The 15,833-nt window shown below is 39.0% G+C and overlaps 1 protein-coding gene across 10 annotated transcripts in view; it reads left to right on the top strand.

Annotated features, from left to right (window-relative positions):
- The first annotated feature begins 9,955 nt into the window (after positions 1-9,955).
- Positions 9,956-15,833, top strand: part of AKAP13 (A-kinase anchoring protein 13) — a 388,825-nt gene continuing 382,947 nt past the window's right edge. For 3 of the 10 annotated variants that reach the window (XM_020964547.2, XM_020964586.2, XM_020964537.2), the window contains exon 1: positions 9,993-10,184. The gene's annotated coding sequence lies outside the window, so the exon portion shown is untranslated. Of the gene's footprint in view, positions 10,185-15,833 lie in introns of all 10 variants that reach the window. The other 7 variants (XM_020964592.2, XM_020964598.2, XM_020964576.2 and 4 more) reach the window with 4 other exon arrangements.

Genomic DNA, 15,833 nt, shown 5'->3' with positions numbered 1-15,833 from the left:
TGGCCCTAACCTTCAGTAAGGAAGAATGGAGCCACCACAGTATCATTTATTTCATAAAGTAATTAAAGATTCCTGGATTTGAAGTCAGAAAAACCAAGGTTTAAATGCCAGCTCCACCAATTATAAATGTGTGCTTCCTTGAGAGAGTCACTTAACCTCTGTGGATCTTGGTTTCCTCATCTGTAAAGTGAGGATTGGGGACTGGATGACCTCTAAGGTCCTTTAAAATCTAAATTTATGATTATCACAATTGCAAAGAAAGCTTAGTGCTCACTACCTGGAAATAATTTCTGTAGTATGATACACATCCAGAATTTTCTGTCTATGGTCATGTTTATATATTAAAAAGTTCAATATGGTCTCAGGATAGATTGGGTAGGAATCAAAGTTAGTGGCTTATAGTTTTGACTTTGCTGAACTTAGCCAAATCACTATTTGCCTTTATTTCTCCATTCTTTAAAAAATAGGGACAGGTCCATGTGATTTCATACTGGGAACACCTAGATGAAATAATCCTACTGATGCAGATCAGCACCAGTTGAGCAACTAATAGTCTTAGAAAGTTGACTAGGAAAATGATAAATATTGCAGATGTGGAAAAATTGGAACCTTAATGCACTGTTGGTGGAGTTGTGAAATGACCCACCCATTTTGGAAAATAATTTGGAACTATGCCCAAAGGGCTATAAAAATGTATATACCCTTTGACCTAGCAATAGCACTTCTAGGGCTGCATCCCAAAGAGATCATACAAATGGGGAAAGGACCCACATGTACAAAAATATTTATAGCAGCTCTTTCTGTGGTGGTAAAGAATTGGAAATTGAGGGGATGCCTATCAATTGAGGAATGGTTGAATAAGCTGTGGTGTATAAATGTAATGGAATACCATTGTGCTATAAGAAATGATGAGCAAGCAGACTTCAGAAAAACCTGGAAAGACTTGTATGGACTGATGCTGAATGAGGTGAGCAGAACCAGGAGAACATTGTACACAAAAACATTGTGCGGTGACTAACTTTGATAGACAAAGCTCTTCTCAGCAATGCAAGGATCTAAGATATCTCCAAAAGTCTCACGATGGAAAATGCTATCCACATCCTGAAAAAGATCTGTGAAGTTTGAATGCAGATCGAAGCATACTATTTGCTATTTTTTTCTTTTGTTTTGTTTCCTCTCTCTTGTGGTTCCTCCTATTGGTTCCAATTCTTCCTTACAACATGACTAACGTGAAAATAAAAAACAAAATTAAAAAAAGCTGATGGAAGTGATTGTTGAAAACTAAAAATAAATTAATTTAAAAAAAAAGAAAATCTTAAGAATGCCAAACAATACAATAACAAATCAGGATGTCAGACACATGATAATGAAGTATACTACCTATCACTTGATATGATTCTGATGAGTAGATGATCCAGAACATGTCCAAAGCAGGAATTTATTTTACAGAAATATGCAAATTGAATTGAAAAAAACAGAAAGTAGACTAGGGCACTGAGAAATCAAGTATACTTCTCTAAGGCCACACAGTCAACGTGAATCAGAGTAAGACTTTAACTCTGGTCTTGACTCCCAAGCTCCTTTATGCCATACTGACACACTTCTTAAAATGGGGATAATATTAAAATTATATTAATACTAATAAGTATTAACTGTCAAATCTTCTACCTAACTCAATACTTGCAAGATCTATGTGTGGGTACCATAATAATAACTATGATTTAATATTTTATTTTATTATAAAATATATAATATGTAGTAACAAAATTTATATTTATAAAAGATCATATTTCCTTTATTATTTAATGATATATTAAACATGTTTAATCATTAATAAATATTTTTATTAATAATAACAATAGCTAACATTTCTACAGTATTTACTACATGCTAGGCACTGCACTGAGTGCTTTACCATTATTACCTCATATGATCCTCAAAACAATCTTGGGAGGTAGATGCTATTATTATCCCCATTTTACAGATACAAATTTCAATCTATCCATATGTTAGCAGATTGAGTTGCTGAGTCTACCTAGCTGATGATCAGCCTTTCCCAACTTAGCTAGTCTGGTCCTTACAAGTGGAAAGTGACCCTTCAGCCTATGTTCTACCACATGAGTGGGAGTAGCCTCCTTTGTTTGACTGATTAGCCTGAACTGTTTTTGTCTTTAATAAATCTCTTTCCTGCACCCTCTTTCCTACTGCATCCAGAGGATGAAAATCACAGTTCACCTCTAGTGTGTGTGCCCTGAACTGGACAAGGAGGAAAGAAAGATACTCTCTCTCACCCCACCAGCCACCACCATGCCATCCATATGTGGAACCAGTGCTTATAGCAAACAGAGAAATTTTGAATGCTGTGGACAAGTTCACTTACTCTGGAGTATACTTTCCAAGGATGTACACAAATATAGTAAGTTTGACACATGCATTGCCAGAGCTAGCTCAGTATTTGGGAAACTCCAAAGGAAAGTATGGGAGAGAAGAGGTATTAGGCTGCCGACTCAACTGAACATCTAAAGAGTTGTTGCGCTGACCTCATCATTGTATGCCTGTGAAACCTGGACAGAATACCAGCACCAGGCCAGGAATCTGAATTGCTTCCATTTGAATTCTTAGGAGGATTCTGAAGATCACCTGGCAAGATAAGGTACTAGACATTGAAGTACTTTCTTGAGTCGAACTGCCAAGCATTCAGACTCTACTGCACAGAGCATAACTCTGATGGACCAGCCATATTGCATACATTTGCCTAATAGCTTGTGTTATGTAAACTCACACAAGGCAAGTGCTTACATGGAAGTCAGAAGGAGGGCTACAAAGACAATGTCAAGGTCTCTCTGAAGAACTTTGGGATTGATTTTGAGACATGGGAGACATTGGCACAGTGCATTGTAATTGTATCAAAGAAGGCACTATGCTCTATGAGCAAAGCAGAATTGCAATAGCTCAAAAGAAAAGTGAGCTGTGCAAATTTTGAGACATTTCCACTCTAAATGTTGACATGGACTATTTGAGCCTAGTCTACGGTAAAGCCTTCCAAGCTTACCTTGGTCTGACTAGCCACAGTCAGACACACTGTACCTTGACCCTGACATAGTGTTGTCATTTTGGTCCTCTTCGAGCACAATCACCAACTAACAACCTTGTTCAGAGATTTGAGCCTGGGAATGTTTGTTTATGTTCTGTTTCATATGCCTTTCTAAGTTTTAGGTGCTGGAGGTCATCCCCACTAGGCCAGGGAGTTCAAGCCATGACAACCTTAGAGCCAGGATTGCGGGTGGAATGTTGCAAGCCACCCTGCCTGATAGGAAAGCCTTGAGAAGGCAGGGTGCCTAGGACTCAACCCCTTGAGGAAGGGGTTGAACTTGGAATGAGGCCTCTGTTCTATAGGAACTGAGCTCAGTTGCAAATCTTTCCTTCCCCAGAAACTGAAGTGGTGTACATTGGGAGGAAGATTAAAGCTCACATGTTGGGGAGCAAACTGTTTATGTATTTGTTAATATACCCATGAAGTAAATTTTTTTTTATAAAAAGCTAACCTGAATGTTAGTGGTGAAATGGAACCAAAGTGTAGGAGACCACCTCTATACTTGAGGGAATACCATGGGTGTGGGCTGGAGCCATTTTGAGAGAACCCAGATACCCTCAAACCCCTTAAGGATCCTAGAGACCTCTGGGGAAGGGGTGGAATGTAACCATCTGGTCTTTGGGCAGTCAGTGTTACAAAAGATACAGTTTATTGTTAGGCCCTTGCTAGAAGACTTTGTAGTTGAACAGGAATCTTTCAGAGATTCTTCTCTATTGGCATATTCCTAGAAAGTCATAAATATCTCCAAACTACAGTGAGGCAATTTGGAGTAGGATTTTATTGAGCTATTTTGAATTTTAAAAAATACAAAGTACACACACACATCCATGATAACAACTTTAACCACTATTTTAATGATATATTAGGTATGAATATATTTTTACCTCTTTGGAATAGTCATTATGCAAATATAAAACTATTTCAATGCTTCAAGGATCTATGAATTTCCCTCTGCCAACTTCAATCTGTTTATAATTTAGTAGGTGAGTCTTAGAGAGTTGCCTGAGGCTCAGAAAAGAGGTTCCATGAGTTGTCTTGGTCATGAAGCTAGAGATGGTACTCCCTCCACCAATACAGATCAAAATTCTTCTACGACCTGGTTTTTGAGAGTTGTTAAGGCCAAGAATTTCATCACCCTTCAATCAGCTTCGTGATGAGCCTCTCTGAACTTAGCAAGGCTGGTCCTCAGACTACTAATCCTACTACTTGGTAGAATTTTCCAGAGCTTGCACTCTCTTGGCCTAGTCTTTGGAAATCCAGGATCATCTCCATGAATTATGATGAATTATCAAAGCAGGATTTCAGTAGGACTAAATATAATGACCTGTTATTAATTTAGACTCTAATGACTCAGAACTTGTAAATATTAGTTTAGTGTCTGTTCTAAAGTTTCTTAAGGGAATTTTTATTCTTTTTTTTTTTAATTTAAAAAAAAATTTTGCTAGGCAATGGGGTTAAGTGACTTGCCCAGGGTCACACAGCTAGTGTTATGTGTCTGAGGCCGGATTTGAACTCAGGTCCTCCTGACTCAGGGCCAGTGCTCTATCCACTAGCTGCCCCTGAGAATTTTTATTCTTAAATATACCTGAGTGCATTGGCTAATCAGGAAAGATGGCAGAAAAGGAAGGAAAGAAGAAAGGAAGGAAATAATCATTTAAGTGCCTACTAAATGATAGGCAATGCTAGTACTTTTCAAATATCTCATTTAATGATCCTCACAATAACCCTGGGAAGTTGTTCAATCTTTCTTAATTTTTCATAACCCCATTTGGAGTTTTCTTGGCACAGATACTAGAATGGTTTGCCATGCTCTTCTCTAGCTCATTTTACAGATGAGGAACTGAGGCAAACAGGGTTAAGTGACTTGCCCAGGGTCACAAAGCTAATAAGTATCTGAGGCCAGATTTGAACTCAGGAAGATGAGTCTTCTTGACTTCTGGCCCCACAATCTATCCACTTAGCCACCATGCTGCCCTGGGAAGTAGGTGCTATTATTATCCCCATTTTACAGCTGAGGAAACTTGAAACAGATATTGGTTAAGTGACATGCCCAGGGTCACACAGCCAGTAAGTATCTGAGGCCACATTTGAACTCAGGACTTCCTGACTCTAGACCTCATCCTCTATACACTGTAGCCACCTATATGCCTCAGGCAATGAGAGTGAACAGTACAGTGAAAAAATGTCTTAGTTCAAATTCCAACTCTGTTGGTGGGACTTTGGGCAAGTTATTGAACCTCCTAAGGCCTCAATTATCACTCACATTTGTATTGTCTTGTATTGTAATTTTTTTTTTCATTTTGGTAAGTAAATTATTGAACTCTAGGAGATCCATGCAGATTCAGTGCACAGGATATTTTTTAAAAATGATATATTTTACACATTTTTATTTAAAAATGCATGTTTATCTCACCCTCTATTTTAATTCTTAATGTGTGCTTGTTTTCCTGATTCACTCTGCTTCTTACAAAAGTTTAAAAAATCTAACATTACCACAATGATAATATTAAAACTAAATATTTGAAATTTATTTGGGAGAGTTTAATTAAGCTTGTCTTGAGATTACCAAAAATGGGTTGAAATTTGACTTCTTAGTTCATAGTACTGTATTCCCTGATTTTACTACATGATTATGGAAGAGTTACTTAACTCTATCTCAGTTTACACAACTGTAAAATAGTCATTATTAATAGCATCTATCTCTCAGAGTTGTTGTGAAGAACTAATGAGATAACATTTATGAAGTAATTAGTGCCTAGCACATAGTAGGAACTTAATAAATACTATTTCCTTCCTTCCTTCCTTCCTTCCTTCCTTCCTTCCTTCCTTCCTTCCTTCCTTCCTTCCTTCCTTCCTTCCTTCCTTCCTTCCTTCCCCCAAATCATACAGGTATTGCTTGGCAGAGGCAGATTTCAAACCCAGGTCTTGTGTTTCTAAATCTGGGGAGGCATTTTTTATTATATTCTGCTTCCTTATCATTTTGAACAGTCTACATCATAAAACTTACTGAATGCTGGGTGCTTGTGATGATAAGGTTACAGGAATTGGCCCAAATGTTTCATCTCTAACCAGCAGACTGTGGTTAGTTACTAGAAGGAAGAGGTAATCACACTAAATGTAGGAAGACTGGATCTCAAAAGAGCTGTATTGGTCTCAACATTTGGATGTTCTAGTTACCGCTGAATCCGCTTTGCTCTATAATCTTATGTAAAATGGAGTTTATCCTCTTTACTTATGCATAGGTGTCATAATATCTGTAAATTACTTAGAGATGAGGGGTACAGAGATAAAAAAAATCCTATCACTTCATGTTCATTAATTCCCTGGTACATTGCCCATAGTCCAGCTTAGCTTGGAGAAGCTGAGAAAATTGTTAAGCAACAGAAGCTCCTTCCAGGGCAACAGTGAAACTTGCATCACACTTTAGATACACCTTGTAACATAAATTTTTAGCTAACAGAGACACTTGATCTTACTCATTTTGTAGGGTATTAAGGCTAGGACTGAACAATAACAACGAAAAGAGCAGAGTACTCTTTGCAACCACTTGCTTAATACACTAATGTGTAGAGGATCTGGAGTGTAGGAATTCCCTCTATCAGCTTCAATCTGTGTACAATTTAGTAAAGTATTAGAGGCTTGCCTGAGTCTCAAAGAAGAAGTTAAGTGACTTGCCTTAGTCATGCAGCTACAAAACATCTGAGGCAGAATTTGACTTTTCTTCCTGATTTCAAATTTAACACTTTATCCTCTATTACATATATATGTAAGCACTACACATATGTAATACATATTACTAGAAACATATATAAGTACAAAATATATATTATGAAAATTGCATGTAGCTGTTTGCATGTTGTCTATTCCATTAAAATGTGTGCTCTTTGAGGGTAGGGACTGTTTTTATGTTTCTTTGTATTCCCGTGCTTAGCACAGTGCCTTGCACATAGTAGGTGCTTATTAAATGTTTATTGACTGACTGAAAATGATGATTGTTTTTGTTAGAACTATCCCATTTAGCATCCTGTCTATTACTCAGGAAAAAAGTAGGGAATTCTGTACCAGGGGCATGGTGATAGGATGTCATTTATGATAGTGAACATGATAATAGTTTATATTTATATATCATTTTCCAATTACAAACCATTTTATGTACTTTCTCATATTATGATGATGTCAATAATAATAGCTGATATTTGTATAATGTTTTAAGGTCCACAAGGCTTTTTACATTTATTAGCTCATTTGATTCTCAACCAGATAGGTAGGGCAAGTTCTATACCCATTTTTCAGATGAAGAAACTAAGCCTCTCGTCCAGGATTACATGGCTAATAAGAGACAGAGCTAGAACTAGCACCTGCACCTCCTTATTCCTAGTCTCTTTTCTGTTGTACCAATCCAGATTTCAAACATTTCTAAATCCCAACATGGCTTTAGGAGTGATTAGAATGAACTGACAATTGGAGGAAAGAGTCTGTTGCTGATTATTAGCCCATTAACAAGAGAAACATTAAATTTTAGAATATTGGATTTGGGAAATGTGGTAAAACCCAGATAGAACAAAACCTAATTTGTGATATTGGCAGATAATGGGTAATCCTCAGATTCTACAAATCTAACACATAGCAAGTATCATTAGTTTTTTCAGATTTTCCATTTCAATTTAATTCAACAAATACTAGTTAAGTGGCTTTTTAATGAAGTAAATTTGGGCCCAATCCTGACTCCAAAAATAAATAATCCAATGGATCCATGATATGGTCAATGAAGGTATTTTCTTTAACAATGCAGTTTTCAATCCATCTTGGCCTGTTCATTCTAGGTAACACTTGTCTTCCTTCTCTTATAAAATCTAGTATAGGGAGACCATTCAATGTGTAGAGGATTTTCCTTTTGTTCTATTGACATTGTGTGGATATCAAGTAGGTTGTCCACTGGTCAGTCAGTCAATGAATCCTAACTGGCCCATTTTTTGTTTTGTTTATAGTTTTTCTGATTACATGTGTTACGTTGCTTCTCGTGCATAATTTTTAAAATACGTTGTTGTAGCCTCCTCATGCCCACTATGAGCTGCTCCATTGCCTTTGGGTGGCTCTGAAAGGATAATTCTTTGGCTTTTGTATTATTATATGACTTGAAACAGTACATCAATACTGGAATAATTTTGATGTTAAAAATATGAGCCTCCAATTCAGGGAGAAGTTTGGGGCATTAGAAAAACAGTGTGATTTCCGAAAGGCCATACAATTTACTCTTCTCTTCAACTCTAGACCCAGAGCAATTGTTTACACAAGGTATATAAAAACACAAATACACATATCTCTATCTAGAACCTATAGAGCTACTCATCAGTATATATCTATATCTATATCTATATCTATACCTACACAGTCTATATTATATTATAACATATAAGTATTTAGTCTATATTATTCTGTTATGACAGAATAATATAGAATTTATATTATATATAGAATATATATGGAATAGCTCTATAGGTTGTTGATTCAACTGTATGTCATAGTCTAAACAACAGACGTTCTTCATGCACTTGTTTTTTCCCATGTAAATAGATAATAGAACACCAAAACTCAGAAACATTAGCATTGTATTCTGTGCTGGACAGACCACATCTACAATACTGTTTTGCATTCTGGATGACACACTTTAAAAGAAACAAGGGAATCCAGAGAAGGGTAACCTGGATGGCAAGGACCTGGAAAACAAGCCTGCAGATAATAAATATTTGAAGCAACAAGACAGTTTTGCTTGGATAATAATAATGATAATAATTTATATATAGTTTAAAGCTATGTGACCCTGGCAAGTCAGTTAACCTCTGTTTGCTTCAGTTTATTCTTCTGTAAAATGGGGATAATAATAGACCTGCCTTCCAGGGTTGTGACGATCAAATGAGACAGGTAATAATTATAAAGCACTTAGCACAGTACTTGGAACAAAGTAAGCGCTATATAAAAAGTTAGCTATTGTTAATATAGTTAGTATATTATTACTACAATATGTTGCGTTTAGTTTAAAGAGGAGAAAACTAAGGGAAGGCAAGAGTCGTTTTCAAGTATTTTCAAGGTTTTCACTTGAAAGAGGAAGCTGCTTTGTTTTGTGTTGCTTCAGATGCCTATGAATGAAAATTGCATGCAGTGACATTGGGCTGAAATCACAATTAAGCCTTCCATCACTGGAAGCCGGTGCCTGACAAGTGAGCTGCTTCGTGTGGATGAAAGTATTCGAGCTGAGACTGGATCTCCTGCAGCATCTGCCAGGAATGCTGGAGAAGGGATTCCTGGATGAGGCGGCCTCTAAGATTGGTTTCAGTTAACTTTAAACTTCTAGAATTACTACGTTGCAAAAGATGATGAAAATGGGATCGTGAACCCTTGCAACCTTAATCTCACCAAAACAGCTGCAAACTTTACAGCCGGAAACTCAAGGTTTAAAAAAAAAAAGGAAAAAGAAAAACGAGGTTGTGTATTTCCCAGAAGAAACTTTTATACTTTGCCCCTCCTCTCAACCGGTTAGTTCGCTCCCCCAAAGCCTCATCCTTCAGCAACCTGAGAACACCTCCGAGGAGCTATCTCATTGGTCTGCCCCACTGTGATTGACAGCATAACCGTGCAATCACAGATCGAGGAAGGAGGAACCCGGGCTAACCCCTAGGACAGCTGGTGGAGTTCATACCCCCACTCCTCCCCCCCCTCCTCCTCTCCTCCCCTCCCTCCTCCTCTCCTCGCACTCCTTCCCTCCCTCTCTCGTTTTTTTGATGGCGCATGCGTTGGGGAGCTTTGCCTGTGTTCGAGGCGGAGCAGCAGCAGCGGCGGGAGGAGCCGGAGTCCGAGCCAGAACCAGAGCTGGAGCTGGAGCAAGAACGCGAGTAGGAGCAGAAGCAGCCGCCGCCTCAACAGCAGCAGCAGCAGTAACCACCTTAGTTAAGCGATTCGAGGTCCGGAGAGACCAACTTGCCCAGCTCCTCGCCGCTGCAGCCGGGGAAGCAGCCACACTATTGTCTCTCACCGCCGGGAAAGTGGGGAGCAGCGCCGGCTCGGCCCGCGGGGGAGTCCCGGGCGCCGCACGGTGAGAGCACAACTTCTTTGGGGAGTTGTGGAAGTTTTTTGTGTGTGTGTGCGCGCGCGCGTGTGAGCGCGCGCGGTGGGGACTGGAGGAGGGGGAGCGCCTTGCCTCTGCCCCTCCCCCTCCCCCTCCCCCTCAGCTCCTCCTGTGGGTAGGGGGTTGGAGAGGTGGGGCTCTCCAGGGTGCAGGGAAGCAGTCTTCGGGGACAGACCCCAGCCTCGGACTGGGGGGAGCTCACCGGGAGAGCCGAGGGCGGCCGGCACTCGGTGCTCACTCTGGCGAGGAGAGGGGATGAACGGGACCGCGGGCGGGGGGTGCGAGAGAGCGAGTCCTCCTCCCTTGTTCCCCCTCCCTTGTTCCCCCAGCCCCGGGAGCCCCGCTCCGTTCCTGCCTTTGCCCGCGGTCGCTTCCATCTCCGCGCCTTCCATTGTGGGTCCTGAGCGCAGTCGGTGCCTCCCCAAAGACAGCTCAACTTTGGTTCGGGCTCCGCCTGACCACCCCACTCCGCTTTCCAGCCGGGCCACTCTCCGGGATGGGGTGGGGGACAGTCTTGCTTCATCGCCTGGGCTCCAGCTTGCAGCTCCCAGCTCCCCCGCTGCCCTTTAGTCCAGACCCCTGAGTCTGATCCTCCAGGACCTCTTTGGATTCTGAATCCTATCTCCGCCTCCCTCCCTTTGGTCCAGACCCCTGAGTCTGATTCTCCCACGACGTCTTTGGATCCTGAATCTCATTTTCCCTTCCTTCCTTTTGGTCCAGACCCTGGAGTCTGATCCCCCAGGGCTTCGAATCCTGAATCCCATCTTCTCCTTTCTCCTAATGTAGGGTGACCACGGAGGATATGAACGACAATTTTTTCGGGGGGGGGAAATGGAAGAAGGAGCAAACACAAGGTGACTTTCGTAGTTGCTTGTTGTATCAGGGTTACTTTGGATGCATTATATGAATCTAGAGGATCAGCTACGAATTTGAGCGGAACAAGTGTTTACTCAGTGGGGGCCGTGCCTTTCTCCTGTTGATGCTAATTCCAAACGTATTGAGTTGCTTTCAGTCCTGTCTACACCGCCCCCCCATTCTCCTTTTCATTTTCTCTCTTCCTTCTTATAGTAACCAGGAACATTCTTTATAACTGGGTGATTTTTCGGTGTGTACTTGTTTAGACCGGAGTTAAAGCAGGGTGTGAGGGGTGAGCTAGCCAAATGAAGATGCATTTTGTAAACTCTCCCCCTGAACCATGGATCTCTCCCACTTTATCTGGAGTTCAGTGCAGCCATATTTTAAAACAAAACAAGTTGTTTTTGTAAACAATACATGACTTTACTGACAAATGTTTTCCTTAAAGCCAACTGGACTTAAGGACTTAGAAAAATCATTATGGGGAGAACCTCAAAAGTTTATCCATGAAAGTAATGGTTAGGTATGACTTTTTTTTTTCTGGGAAGCTATCCTAGCATGTTAGTGTTTTAGATTTTACACTGAACTAAGGAATCTACAATTAAAAAACAGGATTGAATAATAATTTTGGTTTTGGTACTTTTCAATTCCTTTTATGATGTTATTTTCGGAATTTTTTTTATTACTTCAGGCATAGATAACTTGCTAAATAAAAACCATGATATACTTAGAAAAATCAGTGGACAAATGCTGTTTTTTATGTCCAAATAGTAAAATGGTTAATTAATCCACCTTCTGTGGCTGTAGCATTCTGCAGATCTTGTAAAACAGTTAGGATAAATAGAGAAGTATTTCCTGTCCTCTTGTAATTACTTTTCCTTTATTATAGATGCACTGAAACATGCATTAATTTCAGTGTTTCATGTGAAGTGCACAGTAGGTTTGCACTTTTAACTCTGTATTCATTTTATCTAGCATAGTATCTTCTTTTAAGAGTCCAGATGCAGATTTGCTAAAAGCCTGTTGAACCTTATACAGTACAGAGTTTCTTTAACCCAGGGTCCATGAACTTAAATTTTTTCAGCATAACTGTATTTTGGTATAATTGGTTTACTTTGTAATCCTATGCATTTTATTTTTTGCATTTAAAATATCCTGAGAAGAGATCCATAGGCTTTGACAGACTGCCAATGTGGTCCACAACAAAAAAGATTAAGAACCCCTGCTCTAGTGGGACAAAATTCCAAGGTGTTGATTCACTTTGATATCTTCAAAATATTAAAAAAAACCCAACTAATTATGTTTGTGTGTGTCAGTTTAGTTTGATTCAGGAATTGCCTTGTGTAGAATCAGTAATGTTACTGGAAAAAAAATTTTAACCTTCAAAATTTAGCATTAATCTTGAAAAACTAACCTTAAGCTGAAGCTAAAAATTACTATAGCATTAGCAGCTTGAGTAATTAATATCTATAGAATGTCAGAGCTGAAAGGGACAATAGAGGACCAGTTCAACCCTTCATTTTACAAGTAAATGTTCATTGAATGCTGCTTGGGAAAAAAATATTTTATTTTTGGAAGCTGATGTCAGGAAGTAGAATTTGGCTTCTGTTTATATCCTAAGAAGTGAACACATTAGAAATTCTTTCTCTGTTGTTCTTGTGTGAACTTAAATAAAATGGACAAATTAATTAATTTTTCCATGCTTAATTTCTCTATTAATGAATTGAGAACTTGTTGGTTTGATTGGATGTTTTAGGATTCTGGCTGAAACATGCTATGCCATTTTGAAGTACTTGTTAGGGTGGCCTATATCCTTATGGCATATTTAGATACTCCTGAATAAAAGTTTGACAGCTCTGAATAGAGTGGATTAGTTATTTCTTTCCTAAATTAGATCCCTTTTCAGTGAGCAAAGGAACGATTGGTATTGAGTGTCTTTGGCTAAATAGAATAATAGCTGTATTTTAAACAAGTCCAGGGCAGCTAGTGAAGTAGATAGTACTCTGGCCTGGAGTCAGGAAGACCCAAGTTCAAATATGATCTCAGACACTTAGTAGCTATGTGACCCTGGGCAATTCACTTAACCCGTTTTGCCTCAGTTTCCTCATCTATAAAGTGAGCTGGAGAAGGAGATGCCATACCACTCCATTATTTTTGCCAAGAAAACCCAAATGAGGTCACCAAGAGCTGGACAAGACTGAACAGCAATAAACAAGTCCAACTGAAATTTAGTAAAAAGCAAAACAAAACTTTTTTTTTAGTGTTTTCTATGAGGAAGGGAAGGAAAAGAAGAGTCAGACTATTGAGTAACAGTGATGAGGGAATGGTAGGCATAAAGCAGATTTGTAATTCAATGTAATTCAATGTAATTCAGTATATTAATTCCTTTTCCCAATCCTCTGTCCTCCATGCCATCATCACTCTGAATAACATACTAGAATATTTGCATTTTTGAAGAACAGTAAGAATGATTACTGTGCTAATACATATTCAGAATAGCAAGGTACACAAACTCTGGAGGTTTTTAAATAGTTACTTGCAATTGAATAAACACATGGTGGTTTTGGGGAATGTATTATTAGAGGTCATGGTCTTTCCCTTTACACCCTCTTGGAAGTGATTACTCCTAAATAAATTAATTTCTTGTGTTCCAAAGGCTAGGGAGATAGGAGCTGTGAGAAAAGTACTACCTCGAATCACAAATGGCCTGTGGTTACAAGGAGGGCAGATTTTCATTTGATGTATAAAAAATAAATCATCAGCAAGTAAGTGCTGTCCAACACTGGAAATAGGATAGTTTTTCAGGAAGTGAACTCCCAGTCATTAGAAGAATTCAGGTAGAGGTTGCATAGATGCTCTAGAAAGGATTTTTAACTGGATAATAAAGGGGACTAGAAGCAGTACGATATAATGAAAAGGACTCTGGACTTTGTCCAGGAGTCTGAGTTCAGGTTCTGGCTCTGACGCTGGTTTTGTTGCCATGGTAACAGTTTCCTCATCTGTAAAATAATACTCCACCCACCTACCCTGCAGGGTTGTTACAAGAAAAGTATATTTTTAATCTCAAGGTGCTGTATTAATGAAATAATAATAATAATCTATTAACGTCTTCCAAATTTTAGGGTGGAATGAGTCTCAGAAGGGTAGAGCTGTAGGGGAAAGCATCCACTCATATCTTTACTGATCAAGAATCAAGCTTACCTATGAATGACCAATATTGATATATGTGCAGAGTACAGTGGGACTGATTAATATATCCTTAGTTGTAGATACAGTGCTATTTGCTGTTGACTCTTTGTGATCCTGTTTGGGGTTTTCTTGGCAAAGATACTGGAGTGGTTTGCCATTTCCTTCTCCAGCTCATTATACAGATGAGGAAAGTGAGGCAAAGAGGGTTAAGTGACCTGGCCAGGGTCACACAGCTGTTAAGTGTCTGAAGCTAGATTTGAACTCAGGAAGCTGAGTCTTCCTGACTCTAGGCCCAGTGCTTTATCCACTTAGCCACCTAACTACCCTCTAGACTCCATACTTTGATATTTCTGTTTTTCTGTATTGTTAATCTTAACTAAATTCAGCCTAATGTTTTAGCCCTGTTTCACCTCTTTTAGAAGCTGTTCTCTGTTTTGGGTCCCCTGCAAATGTGACTTTATCCAAGTCGTTGCTGACAGTTTTAAATAGCCCAGGGTCAACCACCAGTCTTTAGGACAGTCTTCTGGAGACTTCCTTCCAAGTTGACATAAGGCTATTTAAATGTCTTTTCTTTCAGTCGTGGCCATTCAACCAATTCTGAAATCCACTTAACTGTTATTATTTGCCCACTTTTCTCAGTCTTTCTCACAAGAATAGTATGAAAAACCTTGTTAAATGCCCAACAACATTACTATTATCTACCAATGTAGTAGACTGTTGGAAAAGGAAATAAAGTTAGTCTGGCATAACTTATTTTTGATAAAGTCATGTGGGGTCTTTTATCACTTCCTTTTCTAGATGTTTGGTAATTATCCTTATTATTACTGTGTTCTAGACTTTTGCTAGGAATTGAAGACAAGCTCACCAGCTTAGAGTTTGCAGACTTAACTTTTTTTTTTTTTTGAAAATTGGGACATCAGTCCATCTCCACTTAGTGGCACTTTTATCTTCCCTGAACTTGCAAAGATTATAGACAATGACTTTGCAGTCACATATGGTAGTTCTTCCAGAAGCCTGGGATATAGTTCAGATGGACCTAGTCACTTAAGCTTCACGGATTGCTTAGGTGTTATTTTATGACCTTCTTCCTTATTTCGAATTCCATATTAGCTACTTTCATTTTGGACTACACAATCCAAAGGTTATCTCCTTGACAGGGCAAGCAGAGACAATAGTTGTGTAAGAATTGAGCAGTCCGGCCTTCTCATTTGTTGCAGCAAAAAACCCAAAACATAACTCCCAGTTTTTGTTTTCCTTAGTATATTGTCAACCTCAATTCATTTTGAGCTTTAGTATTCCTGACACACTTAAAAATATCGATATTTCCTTTTATGTTAACTTTCTGAATGGGGGGAGGCTAGCTGACAATATTTCCTCATCTAGAAGCCCTCCTTTGTATTAAAAAATAATAAGAAATCCAAGCAATTCAGCAAGACTAACTAGAATTTTGACAGCCTGTGCAGTATTTCAGACTCATAGCCCCCACCTTAGCAAAGAAGAGAAGGAGGTACAGTTTTGTTCTCTCTTTTTCAGAGACAAGTTTGTAAGCTTTGTCATTATGATTACATAGCA

Source organism: Phascolarctos cinereus, unplaced genomic scaffold (assembly GCF_003287225.1).
Source record: "Phascolarctos cinereus isolate Bilbo 61053 unplaced genomic scaffold, phaCin_HiC Scaffold_3;HRSCAF=262, whole genome shotgun sequence".
NCBI classification, from domain to species: Eukaryota; Metazoa; Chordata; class Mammalia; order Diprotodontia; family Phascolarctidae; genus Phascolarctos; species Phascolarctos cinereus.
Note: the sequence above shows the minus strand (reverse complement) of the source record. Positions and strands in the feature narration are given on the sequence as shown.